This window comes from Grammomys surdaster, unplaced genomic scaffold (genome assembly GCF_004785775.1).
Source record: "Grammomys surdaster isolate TR1022 unplaced genomic scaffold, NIH_TR_1.0 125749, whole genome shotgun sequence".
In the NCBI taxonomy this organism is placed as follows: Eukaryota; Metazoa; Chordata; class Mammalia; order Rodentia; family Muridae; genus Grammomys; species Grammomys surdaster.
The window spans coordinates 349,842-372,961 of record NW_021620581.1 but is presented as its reverse complement, the minus strand read 5'-3'; positions in this window follow the sequence as shown (position 1 = coordinate 372,961).

Sequence of the window (23,120 nt, the reverse complement as noted above, 5' to 3'; positions counted from 1 at the left end):
TGATTTGTGAATTGAATTACTGCTTTCCTAACAACACAGATGGGATTTGCTCCAAAGAACCTTTCTAAACAGATCCACTTCTCCAGTATCCTTTCTTTTCCACTACCTCTGATGGGTGGTGGGCTAGAAGGGAGGTTAAAGCATTTAAGAACCACCAATAAAAGCAGGCTTTGAAAAATTAAAGTTACACAGGGGCTATCACTTCAAAGAGAAAAAACATTCCCTCCACCAGCATCATTAACTGCTAATAGATCCTCAACTATGAGGGGTCTTTGTGGGTCCTTCACCCATCCATGCTTCAAATTTGTTTAGTTTAATCTTGTGCATGTTTTATATACAATTGCATCTACTGTGCATTGATGTGTGCATCAGTAATATCATGTACAGTAGACAGAAAATTCCAACTTTCCTCCTCATCCTCTGACTCTTACATTGTTTCTGCCTGCCCTCCATTTCATGATGTCCCCTTACCTCTTTGATGGTAGTGGTGTGAACATTGGTACAGATGTTTGTTTTGTTTAGGGCTGAGTACTCACAATCACCTATCTGAATACTTTGACCAATATGAGTCTATGCATTAATTGTTGCCCTCTGCAAAAAGAAGTCTTTCTGACAAAGGTTCAGAAAAGCCCAGGTCTATGGGCTAAACATAATTGCTTTAGAAAGCAATTTAAAATTGTGACCATTTAACAAATAATAATAGTAGGTTCTGACCCTAAGTAGTGTTTATGTCGTTTTTACTCATGATGCTTTTGACCAGGTTAGTAGTACCAATCATAAATTTCTTCCTGTGGAATAATCTTCAAATCCAATCAGAAACAGTTGGTTACATATAGAGCAGTCCTACCACTATTGTACTCTTGGACACATCTTGTCTGACAAGTCAATATTTATAAACACAGCTCACTGTACCAGGTAAATCCATTAATACCTTTTCTTCCCCCAAAAGACTGCATAGCCTTTTTCTGAATCCAACAGGAAAAAGTTTATAGGTCGGTTCCTCATTGATTTTTGTCTTTCCTACAATGAAAATGTGTTGTTTCTTCAGCTAGTTATGCTGAACAACTAAAGGTACTGATGGTAGCCTTATAGTTTATAGGAGCTCTTAAGCATCTCAAACCAATAACTCATAGGGAGATATTCCGGATGGCATGGAGATTTTCATTTAATAAGTGATGCCATCTTGAAGGGGAAGCACTGATCATACTCTACAGAGGGTACCACCATTCACATTATTTTATTTATTTTGTATTTTTTAAAATTAGCTTAAGAAATGGTTGGCTTCTATAAAACATTTTTATACAACCTTAGTTTTACTTAACCCATTTATCAATTTTCCTTCCCCTAACACCCTTACTCCCACTTTTCTTAATCCCTTAAAGCCCTGTGTTCTCCATATGCACTTTTATATCACATGTGTCCTACATTATCCCCTCTTTCCTTAAGGCCTCTTCTCCTCTCCTCTATCATGGACACTTTTAGCTCCCTGACTTCTACAAGCACCCCAAATAAAGCACACAAATCTAAAAATTCAAAGCTAGAATATGTGTGTGAGTATATATGCAACATGTTTGCTTTTTTTTTATAGTTTTGGTTCCTTAGTATAGTATTTTCCAATTCTATCCATTGTTCTATAAATATAATTACTTAATTTTTATGGCTGAATAAAACTCTGTTGTGTATATGTACCACAGTTTTCGTTCATACATCTATTGATGGATATGTATATATATATAGTTTCTGTTTTCTGGTTATTATGAATAGAGCAGCAATGAATATGTATGTTCAAGAATTGCCATAGAATGCTATAGAGAACATTGACTATATGCTCAGAAGTGGCATAGCTGTATCATCTGGCAGTTCTATTGCTAGCATTGTGAGAAGCTTCAGACTGATATGGAAGGGGTTGTACTAGTATGTATTCCAACTAATAATTTCTAAGTGTCATTTTCTCCCTATGTCTATGTCAGCATTTGTTATTTGTTTACTTGATGACCATGATGACTGGAGTGAGGTAGAAACTTAAAGTGATTTTTCTATTGTTTAAGAATGTTGAACATTTTCAAAATTGTTTCAATAGCCATTTATAGGCTTTTTGTTTGAACTCTATGCTTAGTTATATATCCCATTTTTAATTGGATTATTTATCTTTTAAGTGTTCAGTATTTTTTCGAGTTGCATGTTTTCGACATTAGTCTTCTGTTGGACATAAAACTAGCAAACATTTTGTCTCTTTCGTGGGCTGCCTGTTCACTCAACTGGTAATTTACATTGCTATATAGCTACTTTTAAATTTTGTGAGATCTCATTTGTTTATTATTTTCCTAGTGTCTGATCTATCAGAGTTCTATTCAGAAAGTCCTTGCCCATGCCTGTAATCAAAGTTGATTCCCCACTTTTCTTCTAACAGTTTAACAGTATCAGGTTATGTTTGTATTCTTGGTCCTTTCAGAGTTCAGTTTTCTGCTTGTTAAGAAATGTTGGGGTGTGAAACAGCAAAACCACTTTAGAACCCATGGAACATGGCACACTAGTTAGTACAACCATGAGGGATGTGCCTCAGAGAGGCAGAGCACTAAGGAGTATGTGTCCTGAGGACTTCATGCTGTTGTAGAATTTCACTCTGCTTGCTATCCTTACACCATATCCTTTGTAATATATGAGTTATATGAAGACTCTGAGGGGGTTTCCATCCCTTCACTGGGCAGTGTTATTGGCACCTACAATATTATTCATTGAACTTTTTCAAACATTGCTTCTACAGCAGATTAATGATCCAACGACCACCCTTAAAAAGAATTTGGAGATGTAGATTGTTACTAAAGTTAGGTTAAGATGTTTTTGCTAGTGGCTTTGACATAGAAAATCTTGGGGAACAGTTGAGAAAGGCACACTTTTGATTATTGAGCAAGAGATGTTTTTAAGGTCAGGAAACAAGAACAATGGTAGCTGGACTAGTACCAACTGACATGACTTTCTTGCTACAACTAGGCTGGTGATCAAGGTGATGATTAATTTCCTTTACCCATTTTTGCTCTCAGCTTCCTGGTATGATTTAATAAAAATGTTAATGAGTAGATGTGCACCCTGAAGATGTAGAGTAGAAATAAATGACTGGGTTTTTTTCATATAATTTTAAGTTAAAATTTTAATGTAATTTTAAGATTGTTATAAGATTACATTTTAAGTTAATAAAACAATTGATCCTTTCTTTGTAACTGCAAACAACAGCCTGCCAGGAAAAGGAAATTACCTCGCTTACTTACATTTTGTTAAATCTATAACAGGTTGCTTAGTTATGAATGTATGTGAATGTACGTGGATTCCTGAGAATAATTCGTTTTTCACCCATAATATGTGTGGGTGATCATATCAGAGTATTGGGGAACACGAGCTTTTTTTACATATACTTGTTCACTTAAAGAAAAAGAGAATATAATGGCATTGTGATTTTTGTACTGCTTAAAAGAGTTTCCTGGACTATACAAGCAATGAGAGAAGAAATAAAGCTGTTGGAGTTTTGCTCTATCCAAGAAATGTGTGTATGTATGTATATATGTAAAGTTGTTGGAGCTTGTTTCATCCATGATGCGTGTGTGTACCTGTGAGTGTGAGTGTGTTTCTCCCCCTTTTCACTGGTCCCAGGGAGCTTCTTCTTAGCCCCAGAGAATGAAGCTTTGTTCACTCAGAGAAAAACCTACTGAGTGATCAGTTGCCAACTTTCTGTTCCACCTCAGTTTATGTGATGTCAAAGCAGGTCTTTGACAAGGAGGTATGGATCTAGTGTCATTTTTCTGCATGTTGAAATCCAGGTTTTCAAGAAGCATTTGTCATACATCCTATCTATTTTACAGTGTATTTTTTTCTTTTTAGAATCTTTGTCAAAAGTCAGATAATTACAGTTCTGTGGACTTATGGTCCTCAAGTCTGTTTCCATTAACCTATGTGTCAATGCCAAGCTGTTTTTGTTATATTGCTCTGTAGCATAATTTAAAATTAGGTATGGTGACACTTCTCACAGTATTTTTGCTCAGGGTTCTTAGTCTGAACTTTGTTGTTTCTGCCTCCATATAAATGTTAATTTTTTTTCTTTTTCTGTGAAAAATGATGTTGATGTTTTGGTTAGGATTGCATTGAGTGTGTAGATTGCTTTTTGGTTTTTGTTTGTTTGTTTGTTTGTTTGTTTTTGTTTTTTGTGTTTTTGAGACAGGGTTTCTCTGTGTAGCCCTGACTGTCCTGGAACTCACTCTGTAGACCAGGCTGGCCTCGAACTCAGAAATTTGCCTGCCTCTGCCTCCAAAGTGCTGGGATTAAAGGCATGCGCGACCACTGTCCGGCCAGATTGCTTTTTGTAAGATGGTCACTTTCACAATTGTAATTCAGGAGCATAGGTGGTCTTTCTAGTAGTGACTTAATGTTTTCATTGTATGAGTCCATAATTTCCTACATTAGGTTTATTTCAAGTTTTTCTCTTTTGGTGGCTATTGTGATTTCAGCTATCATACTAGAATTTTCATTAATTGAGTCACTCATATGTAGGCAGGCTTTATGTCAGTGTACTTTATCCTTGTCAGCTCCCCCCCCCCATCATGAGATCAGCAGATTCTGAAAAATCAGGAATTTTCTTCTTGACCCAAAAGTTTATTTGATTTAGAATAAACCCAGTCTCCGAAAAAAGTATGAAACTAGCACCAATGACAATATTTACAGTGACTACACTAACTCTCTTTCTGTATTGCAATAAGCAATATTAGTAGACAAACTTTTCCTTGTGTTGTAGTGTTTACACTGTATTACATTTGGTTTTCCTATTAGCTTATATGAATGAAAAGGTGATAGCCTATGTCTTACCCATTTCTGCTCTGTAAAATCTAGCATAGAGTGACCCATTCCATTAAATATATAAGGATTAGACTTTATATGACCTTATTTCCCATGATGTATTGTAATAGACACTGTAAAAAATAAAGATATTGAAGTAGTCTTAGTAACAATTTCTTCAGTGATGGTTGATTTATAAGAGATGGTTGACTTATAAGAAAACACCCAGAATTAGAAACCCTTTAATGTTGTTCCCATAAAGTAAATAAATATACACACTGATACAAAACTTTTCTAAGATGTTTATATTATTATTATTTTTATATCATTTTTTTAAGTTATTGTTAATAACTGAAATGCCATAATCTCAAATTTATACATGGGTCTACTGAATAAAAAGTTATATTTATAGTCCCACTGTAAATGCTTAAAAGTCATTGTGGTCTTTAAGATATTACAAGAGGAATTCAGAAAAATGTGTAGCCATAAATGCACGAATGAACTTGTCCATTATCAATCCTATTCTCATGTAAGGCATCTTATTTTAATTAGTGATAAAAGGAAATACAAAAATGCATTAGACCTCCAACTGAGGTTGTCTTTTCATTTTGAAGTGCAGGCAACGTCTGCTGAGAAATCTTGGGTGTGACAATGTAATCAGAGCTTCAGAAAAGCATAGCCAAATGCAATTTATATCAGCTCTCAGAGAAATTGATTGTGATATTATTTGTATCATTTTCCCTGGTATTGTATTCATTCCTCAATCCATGCACATAAAAATGTTACTTTCTAATTCATGGACTATAGGCACCATAGATTATACAAAATTGGTCATACATTTAAAATTTTAGAATCTTGGAATAAAAGACATGTTCTATATAGTGATACATCTTCAATAAAAATATTCATATAAAAGGAGCTGATGTCCTTTGCGCTTCCCTAGTAAGAATAAGGCTGCTTAGTTGTACACTGGTGTTGTGGTACACTGGTATGGTAACCTACTCTCCTGGGCAGCAGTGGCCATGGTGAATTGTAGCTGAAACTAATATTTGTATTAGACACTCTGGCTGACTCCTTCATGTTTACATGTATGAAATTTTAAAACATATGACCAAAGAAAGCACAAAAGGGGATCTGAATAATGTCGAGGAATGTTTACAAAGGCAAAGAACAGTGTTGCAATCATGTACTGATTCTCACAATACAAATGATCAATTTTCAGCGATTCACACTTTTGTAAAATTATGTAGTTTCCTGAAGAAAAGTGGAGATTATCACAGTTAGTGAATGAGGCAGAATAAAAAAAAAAGCATAAATCATATGTTTTATTTGTAGAACTAAGGCTATTCAAAGAAATGCATATGACTATTATTAGGACCAGATTTCAGGAAACTATGAAAAAACACTGATTACACACAGAAACACCTCTATTACAAAGCCAGAGTTTGCGAGTTTTGTTTTTTGGGACAGTCATAATAAGAATAAGATCTTTTAGGTGAATTTGCTCAAATTATATAGTTCAAAAATAAAATAGTAGTGAGCAAGTAAGTCACAGTTGCAGATTATTTGATATTTTTTAAAATATTAAGCAGATGGTTTCAAAATTAGGATACCCAGTGAATAATGAGTTACTATGGAATAATGGATCTGAAATCCATATATCATTATTGCCAGGAATAGAAAAAGTTTGTGGGAAGTCAAAATAAGCTAGAGGTTCAGTTATTGATCCATCAATATGTAAATAAACTATAAAGTTTTCTCATTATTATTAAACTTTTTACTTTATATGTGTACTGCTTACATCAGAAATTTTTCTCCTACTTTTTTTGACTTTGACCTGGCTATTTTTATCTTATGATACTTCATACATCATGTGTAAATTCTTTCAAATATTTTACTTAGGAGAATAGAGATAGACTTATCAATAAAAAGATATTTATGTGTGACTTCTACAAAGTTGTATTGTGCTCTTTTTTTTCAGCTCCGAACTAGGCCTAAGAAGTACTGTGTCTATGATACAACCCGTAGAATTGCTTAATTGTCTACTTTCACATATAACATCTGTCCCTAGTACATGTTGACTGAAGTAAATTGATAATAGTACATGAGTATGCTAGTCAGGAGTCTGGAGTTCCTTTATCATTGTATTCATTTAAGATCCATAAAATATAATTTGAACTAATTTTCATAATTTTATTTTGGTCTTTCGTATAAGTGTCAGAGTATTGAAGTTTATATAATTTTAAAATTTCAATATTTCTCTTTTTCTCTCTCCCCTCTCTCACATCTCCCTCTTTGCACATGGCTATGAAGACCAGGCCTTTTTCCTTTTCCATTTAAGTTCATCCATTTATTTTGGAGAACAATGACAAACTTTGGCTGTTCTTGGTACCTGATTAATATATCATATTCAAATGATGATAGTGATAAATACCTTTTATTACTACTTGTGTACCAAGTATTTTCTTAAATACTTTATATGCATTTCCTTTATAATATAAATGTCTTATTATTTTTGGATCTATGTGTATAGCTTCTATGTGTATGTGTGGTATATGTGCCTGTTGGCATGGATGTGCACATGTATGTGTGGGTTGATGTGTATGTCTCTGTGGATATGGATGTGGATGTGGAATCTAGAGGTTAGATGCCTTTCCTCAATTTTCCCACCTTTATTTTTATGACAGGTTTTCTCATTGTACCCAAAGCTGCATAGCAATAACTTTCAGGTATCATGTACCTGTCTCTACCTCCAGCTACAGGGGTTATAGGTGTATACTCCCGCATCAGGCTTTTAAAAGATCTGGATTATGTTCTCATGCTTCTATGACAGATATCTTACTTCCTGAGCCACTATCTTCCATCCTCATAATTTTTATGTAATTAATGCATTTAATTAATTTAATAATGTATTTATTTTAAGATGTGTGTATGTGTTTCTGTGTGCACACCTGTATGAGTTTATGCATACCTTGTGTCCAGGACTCCACAGAGCCCAAAGGGGAATATAGGATCCCTTGGATTTGGAGTTATAAGAAATCATTAGCCACCTGATGTGTGTGATGAGAACTGAACCTAGGTCCTGTATAAGAGCAGTAAGCACTCTTAACCAGTGAGCCATCTCTCTAGTCCATAATCTCTTATTTTGAAGAATAAGAAATTGTGGCTTCTAGTCTTTCCCTAATTCAACCACAGTGTTGGAGGAGGGTGGCTCTATAGGAAAGACCAGCAGTCTCAATTAACCTGGACCCCAGAGATCTCTCAGACACTGGACCACCAACCAGGCAGCATACACCAGCTAGTATGAGGCCACCAACACATATATGGCAGAGGACTGCCTGGTCTGGCCTCAATGAGAAAAGATGAGCCTAACTCTGAGAGACTTGAGGTCCCAGGGAGTGGAGAGGCCTGGTGGGGGAGGGGTGTGTTTGGGGACATCCTCTTGGAGGCAGAGGAGAGAAGAAATGGGATGAGGAACTGTGGGAGGGCAGACCAGGAGGGGGTTAATGATTGGACTATAAAAAAATAAAAGTAATTTTAAAAAAGCAAAATCAAAAAAAATGGCATTGGAAAAAGAGAAACTGTAGCTTGAAAGAGTTAAACTGATCAAATTTAAATATTCTTATTTTGTAAATAGAAAATATGGAATTATAACCCAAATTTTTGTATGTATTTAAAATTTGACTGAATTTATACATCAATATGTTACTGGACAAAGAACATATAGAGATATCCTGGAGCTTCCCTTGAACTCTTTGTATAATGGAGGGCTTTGAACTTCTGGTCGTTTTGTCTCTCTTTCAGTCAATCTCGGGCATTTTTCTTAAGAAAACTGTTTATATTGGTTTTGGAGACAGGATTTGTCACTGACCAAAGGCTTACTAAGCAAGTTAGGATAGATGTTCAGTGAGTTCCAGGTTTGCTCTTTTCTCACCTTGCTAGTGCTGGTATTAAAACTGTGACTCCCACAGCAGGCTTTTAAAATGTGTATTCTGGAGATTGAATTGAATACTCTGTAGATGCAAGACCAGCATATCGCTGACTGAGTTATTTCCTCATACCTTTTAGATGTTCTTAATAGAGAAGTGTACGCCATTGTGGAACTGAAAAAGCTTAGTCTGTAGTCTGTGGCTTCTTTATACCATCCACAATAACTTAGCTGTGTGAAAAGTTGCTATTAGAACACCTGAGAGCACTATTTGTCTGCAAGTGTAAAATGAAGCTTATCCAAATGAGACCTCCTTGTGATTGGAGCCAGGGGATGCTTCTGGTGTCTGGATGAGGTTGCATCCAATTCAGTTGCTGACTAAGTGGGTCCGATGGAAATTTCTAAACAACCCAGGCTGATGTCAAGACAAAGGGTTGCTTTCCACAGTCTAACAGAGGGGCTCATTACAGAAGACAACACAATTCATTTAATATGGATAAGTCAAGCTGGTGCGTGCATGGAGCCTTTACCCCTATTTTCTAGTGTCTTTGGTGGGGGAAGATACTGTACAGCTTAACAACAAAGTACTCAACCAACCAACTGAGACACAAACTTTTGACTTATAATTTGTCCTGCCTTTAAAATATGCTAGTGAAATAGTGGCATAGAACTTGTGGAAGTAGCCAACCAATTTCTGATTTGACTTAGCCTGTAGTCTGTGGTTTCCTCTCTAAAAGACAGCCTACACCTGACACTGCTTCTGTGCAAGACCCAGAGACTAGCTAACTCAGAGAATTAAGGTAAAACCAAGCACTACTTGTCAAAAAAAGCAATGAGATGGTATTCTGTCTTATTCATAGATCAGTGCCTTTCCAGTCATTATCAGAGAGGCTTCCTCTGGCAACAAATGGGAGTAACACAGCCAGACATTATGTGGAGAGAGAGTCTACATTGGAGATGTTCATCAATCCCTCCCCGTAGGGCTCAGGTAATCAGGAAGAAGAGGAAACAAAATGAGTTTAAATATATATGTACACACACACACACACACACACACACACACACATATATATAATATATAATATTTTTTATAATTATGTTTTACACATACACACATACATATGTATAACTATTAGCTTGGTATTTTTATAGGACTCTTGACTGTGAGAAAAACCGGGTGTCTAACTCTTATACCTTCTCTTGGAACTCTTTTCCTCTTGTTGGGTTTCGTAATGTGTCCAATTCAATATGATAGTTTTTGATCCATCTTATTATATTTTATTTGTCATGTTTGGTTGTTCTTTTAGAAGCATGTTCTTTTCTACTAAGAGACAGGAAGTGGATCTGGAAGGGGAGAGCAGTGTGAACTAGGAGGAGCAGAAGAATGGAAAACTATAATCAAGATATATTGTATGATAAAAGAATCTATTTTCAATGAGAGAAAATAATTTTTAAAAAGTTCAGGACTCACTGGGGCCACGTGGATTTCAAGTATTATATTATTATTATATATATTTTAAATTGGGAAGCAAATACACCAAAAATATAAGGTATGTATATTAATTATGCTTCTGAAGTATTGTTATTTTCATGTGCAGAATATATTAAATGAAAAAGGTTAGAGGCTGGCCAACTCCTTAGAGAGATATGGTAGAAAGCTAGGTAAGGGTTTGGAAATTGAATTGGGAGAGGAAGCTTTGAAGCTGGTGATTGGTTGAGAGTTTTTTTCATGAGCACTCAGAATTCTCATATGACTCCATTTTTGGACTGTGTTCTAACAAGACTTGATGTCTTAAACAAAAGTACTACCTCACAAAACAGAGGTAAAAGTTCCAAAAGCATGACATCAGCAATGTTGCTTTCTTCTATAATCTGTGATGGAGGGATACATTCCAGGATTCTTTCACTGGTTTTAGGTAACCGCATCTTTATATATGTGTTTCAAACTGTCCTTTTCCAAGTTATATTAGAACTTTCACTAGTGAACTCATTTTACTTTAATTACTCCTGTAAAAATTCTGTTTACCTGTATGGTTACATTTTGGATATTTGGTAGTGATGTATTTGTGTATAAAGTTGATCAGCAATCAATTGTCCTAGTTAGTTTTGTCAGCTTAGCATAAAGTAGAATTATTTGAAAAGAGAGAACCCATTCAGAAATGGCCTGTGGTCATGTCTATGGAACATTTTCTTGACTAATGATTGATTTATGAGGCCCCAGCCAATGGATGGTAGAATAAGCCTTGAGCATGTGATCCTGGAATGTACAAGAAAACAAGTTGAGTAAGCCATGGAGACCAAGCCAGTAAATAGCTTCCTCCCATGGTTCCTGTCTCTGTTTCTGCTTGAGTTCCTGCCCTGACTATTAATTCTCCTCCATTATCAACTATGTTTATAGCATGGAAACCAAATTAACTGTTTCCTCCCTATCTTACTTTTAGAGTTGATCACAGCAATGTAAAGAAAACTAGAGTAATGTGTGTGTGTGTGTGTGTATGTGTATGTACGTATGTGTATGTGTGTGTTCCATGATGTACATGTGGAGGTAAGAGGAGAATATGAGAGTATCAGTTCTCTTCTTGCACAATATAGGTTATCAAAATTGAGCACAGATAATTTGGTCTAATAGTAAATGTCTTTACTGAGCCACCTCACTAGTCCATAATATTCTTTTCTTACAGCAGTGCCTGCTATGAGGCCCCACTTCTTAGTATTCCCATGATTTCATATTACTACCACCCTGGAGACCAACCTCAGAATGGGAGAACATTTAGCAGGCTACACTTAAATCATACAAAACTTTAGCAATATGTCAATTCTCTGATGGAAATGATCAGTTGTTAAAGTGAAGAAGCTACAAAATCACTGCAACCATATTCTTAGAAGGCAAGATAGCAGTGGTGTGTGATCTATGCAGTCTTTCAGTACCATATCATCACATGTTGTGTCTCAAATAAAAGTTAATAATACTTGAGAGCACAGGATTACTTAGGTCTTTACTAGTTCCTGGACAGTTCCATTCACCCTACTTAGGTTTTACTACTTGAATCCATGTATCAAACACTATTCCTAAGAAGCTCAACTACAGACTTTACCTGATCATTTTATGTTCTTTTTTGCTTATTTGGCATGCAGTAAAAAGTAAACAAATGATTTTTATTTTATATTATTAGTAGTATGTTTAATTTGGTGAGTTCTTAGCTCACAGGTATTCCTTATATGATACTGTATTGCTAAACAGCATAGCCTCTCTTCACCCACCACAAAAGACTGGCTCTATTGTAATTTGGTGGCTTAGAGATTCTGTGACTCTATTATTCAAGTCTAAGACTTATATAGGATTCTAAAACTTCTAGTTAAATGTGTTTACCCTACAGAAGGGTGGTTGTATGTGTATTTAATTGGACATTGAATTCTCACAGATTGAAGCAAGGTATCTGACAATTCTTTGCTAAGGTTTTAATAACAGAGACTCTCTCATGTGTGTATATATGTGCTCTTTATCTGTGGATTTGTGTTGACATGTGTGAGGGTGCATGTATATGTGTGAGTCATTTAAATTTATGTTTGTTTGTTTGTTTGTTTGCTTTAACCCACTAATTCCAATTTTTACTGTCCATACATGCATGGATGTGACAAGTCATTCATTCAGGCATGGAGAACTTACCATTAACTACATTCTTGAAGAAAAGTGACTCTATCCTGCAGCAATAGCAAATTATATACTACAACCTATGACCTGCCCAGTCATGGCCTTTTGATCAGTATTAGTATACCAGACATGAAATTCCTTCTCATGAAGCAAGCCTAAAATTGAATGAGGAAGCACTTAGTTACTCTACAATCGTCAAGCTACTGTCTTCCCAGAGGACACATCTTGTCTGGCAGGTCAGTAATTTGACATACAGTGTCTTGTACTGGATAAGTCGAATCATGTCTTTCTTTTTGCTCAGCAGACCCAATAATATCTTCCATCACTATAAAATCTTTCTAGTAGGTAGAGAAGATTTGGGTGAATTTAAAACAAACACCCAAAACAACACTGAAATTTTTTTCACAGATACATAATTTATTTACTGAGTAGCAAATATATAGTTTATTACCATTAATTGGAACTATTATTATAATACTTTTGGTATATAGAGAGTGGAAAAATACAAGATATTGTTCTTTCAGGTACTGTAAATTTCCTGAAAATTCAGAAACAAAATCTATGATCGCTTATTTTCAGTTTTTTACAATTGTAAAGGATATAGTCCTCATCTGAATAAAACAGAGTCATGATGTTACTAAGAGAGTAATAAAGAAAACACTGGTTTTTCTCCATCATTATTTTACATAGAAAGTCATAGAAAATTTTGAAAGATTAGTTTCATATTTACTAATGTCATCAATGTAACTTTATTTAACAACTTGATACCTCTTAAAATGGAGGCAAGAAGAAATTAATGCTTCTCTTATCAAGTTGCGCTTTTTAATGAAATTTTTTGTTTGAAGGTTGATGCTAAACTTACAAAACAAAACTTCTACACTATGAGGCAAAACATATTTATAAATATCAAAAAAAGAAAACAGTGGGCCAAGGGCCAGGGAGAAGACTCAACAAGTAAGAGTGTTTGTTGGCCGAGTCTGATTAAGTCTGTGAGACTTAGGCTGAAGAACAGAATCAAACTCCCAGTGTTTTGTTTTCTTTATCTTTACATATATACACACATGCATGCACATGTACACTCACACAAACTAATTAATGGTAAAATAAAATTATAAAACTTAAAAGATGAACAAATAGTGAGTGCCTTTCGGTGAATATAAATACTATTTCTCAACTGATTTCAAAATTAAAAATTAATGTTCATGTGTAGTTATAGCCTATCACTGTCTTAGGGTTTTACTGCTGTGAACAGACACCATGGCCAAGGCAACTTTTATAAGGACAACATTTAATTGGGGCTAGTTTAGAGGTTCAGAGGTTCAGTCCATTATCATCAAAGTGGGTGTATGGCAGCATCCAGGCAGACATGGTGCAGGAGGAACTGATAGTTCTATATCTTCATCTGAAGGCTGCTAACAGAATACTGGCTTCCAGGCAGCTAGGATGAAGGTCTTATAGCCCACATCCACAGTGACACACCTACTCCAACAAGGCCACATCTCCTAATAGTGTCACTCCCTGGGCTGAGCATATGCAAACCATAACAATCAGTGATCAAGCTTTGCTCTTCATTCAGTGTTGTTATTCAATATTCCAAATGAATGACACCAGGAATTCTGTGTACAATATTCATGCAAAGTATTGTGAGCAGTTCATAAATTTGATTTCTAAAAAGGAAGGACACAGAATGAAAAGATGCAAAAGATAAAGAAAAATGCTTACACTTTTAAAATTTCCTAGTTGTTTGAAAAATCTTACCATATTCCAAGCCTCTTCTCACATACAAAGTGTTTATCTCATTCTTTTTCTCGGCTACAACCATCCAATCACTGAGAACATTGTGATTCTTTAGTTGCAGCTCCTTTCTTCTTCTCTTCAGGAGTTTCAGATTACTTTAATAACCCGACACTGGTAAGCTGTGTTTTTGTTTTGTTTTTCATTTCCTCAGGCCTACTCATTTACCTCAAGTAATCATCTCCTCAAATAGTGACTTTCCCTTACCATTATTTTTCTCCAAAGTCTTAGTTCAGTGTCTACCAGGTATAGGGATTAGCTAATATTCCTTATTGTGACATGAAAACTTTCCCATTATCTTAACCTTGATACATAATTTTTAGCTTTAGATCCTAAGCATCCCTTAGGGTCTAACTAAGTAACTAAACTATTATAGTGAATGTTTATTAAGTCGTTGGTTCAATTTAAAATAATTTATAATTATTTTAATTTTTTGTTATAATTATATAAAACTAGTCAGACTTTAAGGCAAATAAAACTGAAAAAAATATATAAGGTAATGTTATATTGCAAATAAAATGTCATAATAATCCCTAACGTTTGTATCAAAATGGATCTTGCTGTTCTAACATCCATAGCAACATATTTTGTAATCAGCAGTTAGAATTTATCAAGATGACAGGAAGTACCACAGATTGCTATTCTGTGAGTATTAAATGCCATTACTTAGGCTGGTTTAGGGAGCTGTAACAATTATAAGAAAGCACTAATAGGAAATATTAGATTGCAGTGAGAAATGTATGGGTTTGACTTCAAGAATGAGAAAATCAAATTGTATGTTCTGCCTGCCTATGAACCCTACATTGTTGTTCTATGTCTACTCTTGACTGTGCAGACTACTGTGTGCTCTGCAATGTATACCACTCAAGATATGCCATAAGGAATTTAGAGGATTCAGTAGTTACTTACATACCAATAACAAATTGTTTCCCTGAATTGGTGGTTTCATGTTGTGGCTAAAGATTTTGCTAAAGTAGTTTAACTGCACTGTGCAGCAATATGTCTGCTCATAAGCTCTAAGTGCATCATAATTCCATTTAAACTATCTATAAATCATCCTTTGGGGTAACAAATGTCTTAAAGGTTTTCTTTGTTTTTAGAAAATAAGTTTTCTTTTAAGTGGAGACAATGGGCTGCTGACATTATAATCATAAATGTATTAAAAACAAAATCAAAGTTTCCATTTTACATATGCAGGCATCTATAGTACAATTTCCCAAAGGGACAACTATCTCTAAGCAACAGAATTGTCAATTTGATCCCAGGAAAAGGGACAGAATGTAGCAAATGTTCATGTAGATTGGATGGCATTTATACACGACATTAAAAAGTTCATCTTAATAGTTAGTTACCTTTTCATTTCCTTACATCAAATTGAATGGTAAGCATACTTCAATTTTTCATCACATGAAAGAATAATAACATTTAACAATGGCCTTTTGATTTGTTCTTAGCCTTAAGAAAAGTTGGATTTCTTTTCTGAAGCTAATCTTTTTTTGTGAAGTGCACAATTGTCAAGGACATTGTCACTATTATATGCCCTTGAGTACTCAATAGTGAATTTAAAGAGCCTAGAAAACATATGTTGCATGAAATAAAATCTTCTGGAAAAAATAAGCAATAGGAAGGGTAGTAGAGACTAATATCTTTTGAAAATATATATTATTTCCTCATTACTATTTCATGACATAATGCAAAAATTCTGCTTTATATTCTATACCAGTAGTAGCATGTATAGAGCACTTGTCGGCAATTTAGTGTATTGTTTTTTAGTTTATTCTTGAGGTATAGTGAAGCTATTGACAAGGAAAGTAATTGCCAAAGATAGCACATATATTATTAAAGCACTTCATTATCTCATCAATATTTTATGTCTTATTTGGGATAATTAGTGAGGTCTTGGAAGGAATTAGTATAGTCTTTGGGAATGTGTGCAGTAAGGGAATATACATGCACTGAATTGGAAAAGAAATGTACCCATTTAAGAGTGAGTGAGCAATGTGAATGGAATGCACATAGAAATTAAACACTGAGATCATTCACACAGTCTTCCCCATAAATGGCCCATTTATTGCTCTTTGACTTTAAGTCTGGCCTAGGGTCATTATGTTTCTTATGACATACTACTGCCTGTATTAGAAGTTACACTCTCATCCATCCACCATTATTCTTATGAACCAAAGAATATGATTGTATTTTCCTTCAAAAGCAGGAGGATATATTAACAAGAGGGAAATTTTGGAAAAATGAGTTCATTGTGTTCATATTTGCCAAAATATGTATAGGATGCAGTTAGAATCAAGAACTGTATCAAATATGTTGCCTTTAAGTTGTTCTAAGGATTGACATCCAGCTATGCCCTGTCTCAAGTTAGTCTATATTATGAAAAACATTTTTTTTACAATGTGTTGTCCTAGTAGACTGCATTTTGCTAGCATATTTTGACTCCATTTTGAGGATGAAAGACGATTGTATTCTTGCATAACTACATGAATGGCACTATCTGTAGTACTCTGTGCCTTAGCACAGAGTAATAAGTGTCTTATTCCAAGAAATGGAATATAAATTTATGTTTGTAAACTGAGACTACAGTGGAACATGGAGAAACAAGCTGGGGAAGTAACAAGATTCATCAGACTGCAGAACGAGTGTAAAACCTTCACCTGAACCCTCAAAAGTTGTGAACACTTGGCACAGTGATAGTGAAAACACCAAATGACCACTACCATTGTATATCAAAGGCCTGGAGGCAAAGAGCACTCCACTGTTGACTATTCCCAGAACCTTTACTTTGGGCTTATCCTTATGATTGAGGGCTTCTGGATTGCTTTCTGCCTGTGCTGTTTATCTCTATGTATCTGCAGTACATCTGCCTGTCCATTAGTTTCTCTATCTAGACCCAATTTTGACCTCTTAACTCTGCAGGTAGACTCTGTAGCTTTTCTGTCAAACCTGTGATTTGTTGTGGCCTGTTGCAGCTTCTCCAACTTCCCTACAGCTTTGTGTGTTTCCTTATCTTACCAATGCAGACTCAATTTACATTTCTATCAACTTCCTTCCTTCTGAGAACTTTTGAAACCTCTTTAACTATTGGGTAGCTTCTTTTTTTTTGTATTTCATTTTTTTTACATTTTTTTAAATCAAATTGTGATTTTTACTTATTCATACAGGGGTTATAAACACAAAAAGGCAGGACGTGGGGAAGGGGATGACACCAAAGTGTGGGTGTTCAGGGGGAGTACAGATATCTTTCAGGACAGATGATTGGCTAGGTGATCAGAAATAGACCTGTCATACATGTATACTAACACCGAGTCTTGGGTCTCTGTGGAAAAACATTGGGTAGCTTCTTAACCCTTTATAGCCATCTAAAGTCTATGTGCACACAACCCTCTTAGTGTGTAATGAGTGATATGAAATTTCACATTAGTTACAACTGGAATACAAAACTTGTGTTTGCTTTAGCCAAGGTTATCAAGGAATGTTAGGAATGGCTGACAAATTGGTGCCATTGAGCATGCTACTTTGTGAATTTATTGAAATTTAATAAATTTTGACATTCTGGAAAGTCACAAATATTATTTGTTTCTGACATACCATACTGATTATACAATTCATAAATATTGTTTTGAAACCTGGGTAATCCAGTATTCTGTCATTGGTATCATTGTATCAGACTATGCAGTCTACAAAATTTTATCTCCAGATGATAGCAATCTAGTTATGACTTTATGACTATCTTTATGACTGTATTTGGAAGCTTACCACTGGCAGGTAGCAGTATAAGTAGGGTTGAGAGGACTGAGACAAGCTGACTCTATGACGGGCTTTAAACTGGCAGTTCAGGAGATGAGTCCTAGACCTCTGTTTCCCAGAGCTGGGCAAGTCCAGGCAAGTCAGTTACTGGAAAAACTATGATACACATATACACACACATACGCGCACGCATATGTGTGTGTGTGTGTGTGTGTGGTCACTTGTGTGTGGTGTGTTTGTTTGGTTGTCTACTTGATTCCAAATTCATTTAGTTATCTGTGCTTGATAATATAAAATAACATGTTTATCATATATATTGGTTATTTGTATATTTTACAGGTTGTTTATTTTATAATTATATATTTGGTTTATGTCCTTGAAATGTCTGAACTAAAAACTATTTATAGCACAATTTATGCATCAAGGAAATATGTTAATGTCTAAGAAATAAAAAGTACAGTCCTCTGAAAACTATTTAAAACCCACCGTTTTACCCATCTTGCATTTTTCTTTGTATAAAACTCAAATTTTGCTAAGCAAAAAGAGAATGCAGTGCCAAGAGAAAGGTGTGAGTATGAAGCATAGTAGTTGAAATTATTCAAAATAAATGTTCTTTTAGGGTAGAAAATGGTTATATCAGGTGAAATGCTGTCTGCTTGCTCTGAGACAATTCTAAACAAATTATCATATACCACATTTGTGATATGGTTCATGAAGTTCTGAATGGCAGAATATTTTATAATTGGCCTATCTATAGTCAGAGAAATATGAGTTCAGCCCTGTTGCTTCATCCCTTATTAAGGCTGATGCTACACAAATGACAGAGTATAGATATTAAAGAGTTGCTTAGATTTTTACTGAATTAATTTAGTCAGCAGCACAGTTATTTTAGATTTCCCAGAAGCTAAGAAAAAAGTATAACTCTTTACTGTACCTATTGGAAGAAGGAAGAAGGAAGTGTATATAAATGAAATATGTAGCATGGTGAGAATAAGTACTGCATAAAAACCACACAATGAATACCTTGACAAATATTAGTCCTTGTTTCTCTACATTTGTTATGATGCTTGACTTGTCAGAGAAGTGCTGATTATAAAAGTACAGTTATACAGTTGGACAGACATCTCATCAGGAATGGAAGTGCATTTCCTTTGTTTATATTCCTCTTCAACCAACTCTGAAAGAAACATTGGATAAAATGTTTGAAGGTTTCAATTTGGAAAGTTCAGTGGGTATTAGAGGAACTATCAGAGAAAGGTAGATAGCATCATACACTCAGTAATAACAAGTAGTGAAGTGAGCAACCTATAATATTCTGAAAGCAGTGACATCTTATTTTGCATGGGAATTTTACCTGTGGTCTAATATTAAAATGAGAGAAGACCCTATGCATGTGGATAGCAGAAAAATCAGAGAAGGTATCTACCCTCATTTTTATACATCACTCCAACCCTCTTTGAAACTATTGTGATTGTTCACATAAACTTCAGTTATGTGATTGCTATGTAAATAATCTTGTAGTGAAATAACCCAGAGTTTATCTATAAAAAAATACTCATAGGTAATTTATAGCCAAGTCTCCAAATGAAAACCAGATTGATACATAGTTTTTATCTGAAGTTCAGAAACTGAAGGTTATTACTTTTGTATCCAGGAAGACCAGGCTTTTAAAATGATTATTGGAATCTGCAATGAAATAGGCCTGCATGATGAGTTCTAGCTGAAAGAAAATATCCAGTTCAGTAACAGACCAAGGCAGTTAGCAGTCTGTGTGCTTTCTCCTTACCCCTTTCTCACAGCATGACTAGAAAAGATGGCCCTGGATATAGATGTTGTCAATCAAAATTTCAAAAAACACAGATGGACAGTGTTTAGAAAACAACTTGTTCTTAGAGATTTTTGGCATGAGTGAAACAGTTTTACTGAATAACGTCATTACAAATTCAATATTATTTATTTTTAACACATATAGTATAGTCTTTCAGAGTACGTTTTCTGAGTTCCTCAGGGTTATTACAAGTTCCAAGTACTGCTGTATCATATGGGAGCACATTGATCTGTAGCACATCTTGTTATTTACCTACTTTCAGTTCTATGTTGTTTACCCTTACGTCTATGATCAACAACAGCTCACCTCTCACCAAATAACAGCAGCAAAAGAAAACAATGTAGTCTAATAAAGCACATCTAGCAAATTTTCTAGGAAAGATTACTTGTTTGAGACATTATTGTGTTTATGTAAAGAGGATTTCTATACTTACACTATTTAGGAAATTTCATTATCTTTGGAACACTACTAGAGAAAGAGGCATACAAAACAGGATCTGAGAAAAATGCTAATGATGAAACTAATGTAAACAATTTCAAATATTTCATGCCTTTATTTGCTCAAGACTTACATTTTACTTACATTTTCCTAGGTAGTGCTAGATGTGAAACAGTGGTTACAGGGACAGATTGAGAAAATAATCTTGTGATTATATTCATAAATTATACTTCTACCAAAAGAACAGTGTGTCAGTCTGAGCTGAAGAAAAATAGGTAGAATTATTAGCTATATTATTTTTCTTTGAATGTTGTAACAAATTAATGCAATCTAGATGAAAAAATAACGGAATTTGTTCCCACTTCTATAAGCGTGAAGGGAAAAAAAGAGGGTGTCATCAAGAGTATAATTAATCAGCCTTGCCTAGGTTCCTATATTTTCTGATGTTCATTGACAATAATTAAAATCAGGTTCATTTTTTGTGTAATTATTTCCTGCATTCCTTGATTCATACTTCCCTTTCTTCATTAAAAACACACAGTCCTTTAGAGCCCACCTTACTCTGGAATTACCCAATGTTAAGAAATGTCTCTGTGGAGCCTCTACTTCTAAGTTAGGTGATGTTTATAGACTAGATCTGATGGTTAGATTCTCAACATTTCAGAGAATGGTCCAACCTGTGTGTATGCATTTGAGGGGGAAATGAAGGGAGGGGGAGGAAGAGGCAGAGGGCAAAGGAGAGGGAGAGGCATAGGTAGAGGCAGAGGTAGAGGTAAAGCTTTGGATTAGGTAACTATAGAATTTCACTAGGCTAATGAGACATAAATAAGGTTGGGAATTTTGTAGCAGGGCCTGGGGTTGTTATTCACAAGCAAAGATAGTTCTTTTTCTTTGGAGCATAAACATTAATATATATGTTAAAACTAGCAATCTGAGTAGCCGTATAGTAAGTACACATTGTTGATATAACACAAAAGTTGCACAATTACTTATCAGGAAATAAGCTGTTTTAGACAGCATAAGGAAATAACTTCTTCCAGAGCAACCTAAGAGAATGCATTTTCTTTAGATTATGGAATGGAGGTCATGTTTTATGAAGTAACTTTCAAATATACAGAGCTAACATTGTCAACATTACTTAGGTGGAGATTATTGCTTTTCTTCAGCCTAATCTGCCTAACATAGTCAACAAGTTCAGGAGTTGGTTAAAATATACAAATTTTTATATGATGCACAACAGAGAGCTGTCTTGCTTTATATATTAGTTTTGTTTTTATTGCTACTCTAATAAACTATCCCAAAATCAGTGACTTAAAACAATACAAGTATACAAATAAAGTTCTAGAGGACAGAAAAATAAAATATGTCCATAAAGTTAAATTCCTGTGCCTTGCCTCTTGAGGCTCCAAGGCAGAATGCTCCTCCTTCCCTGCCTTTATTGACCATGTGCACTCTTACATCATGATCTATCCTTCATCTTCATGATCATCATACACATCAGTCTCAATCATCATGTCCATTGTCTTTGTCTGACTGTCCCTCTGTCCTTTTGTGAGTACCCTTGGGATACAGTGGTTCTACCCAGGTAAGGGTAAAGGTTTCCTCTTATATCCTAAATGATTTGCTCTTTTTTTCCATGTAAAATAATGTATCCATAAGCTCACAGACTTGGACCTAGGTATCATTGGGGAGTTTTCCTTCTGTCTATCAGTTTATGCTTACCATGTCAATTATAAGGTAAAATTCAGTATCTTTAGCAAGGATGGTTCTTGAGGGAAACCACAGTTTTGCTATTAAAGCCAAATCACTGTCTAAGATACACCCAAGTTTTTTAGGCCATCCTGCTTACTGCTTTAGTACTAGTCAAATAACTGTAGTTGCTAGCTAATATCAGCTACAAATAAAGAGCAAAACTTTAAAAATAACACCTATGTTACTATTGAATAATTGGATGTATTTCCTAGTCAAGTTGATACACAAATCTTAATATAGCATCAAAATTTCAAATCAGCACATCTGAAATTTTCTATGATGTTTAAAAATTGTCAATATCCTAAAGGATCTCTCTCCTTACAAATGTTCTTGGATTGTGCTTTTCAAGTGTTTGTCTTGTCCTTGAAAGAAGGTGACAAGTGATATTATGCAGTTTCACTCTACTCAGATAGACTTATAAAAATCATATCAATTGCTTGACTACTTTGAAATGATCTGAGATATAACCTAAGCCAATATTTAAAATAGAAAATGGGTACACTGAGCCCAAAGTAGGTACACTCCTTGTTCCTGTTTACCTGGCAATTTGAGTCCTAATCTGAGATGAGAAGCTAATATAGTACCCTTTCTGTACTGCTTCTCAGATTTCTATAAAGAAATGTACTACAACATACCAAGCAAAGAGTCAAACTGTGTGACTTGGCTCTTGTTTTTACATACTGAGAACATATGTGTACTGGGGCACAGAATCCAGCAATCTGGAAATGTCAGGATATGCTGTTGGACAAAGAGAATCTCAGAATAATGCTTTTACTGAAATCAGACATCTCAGGATTCTTGGTATGTAAGGCCTATATCTTTCATCTGTATTATATTGGCAACTCAATTTTTGTCACTTGGAGCATGGAATTTTGGATTGCCTATGTATTTCAATGACACTGTATGTTTTGATATATCAGATGACATATACACACAAATACTTTAAGACTGGAGCAACAAAGAGTATAACTTTCTTTTTTACTAAAGGCAAAATTTAATGAGGTAGGTCACATGTTGGTTTAAGATAGGCCATGTAAGGATAATGGGACTCTACTACTCATGTCAATTATGCTGAGCACAATTACATCCTATTCAAATAGCTGTAAATCAAAGCTGCCTAAAGATTCTGTCTCTAGGTAATTATTAACTAG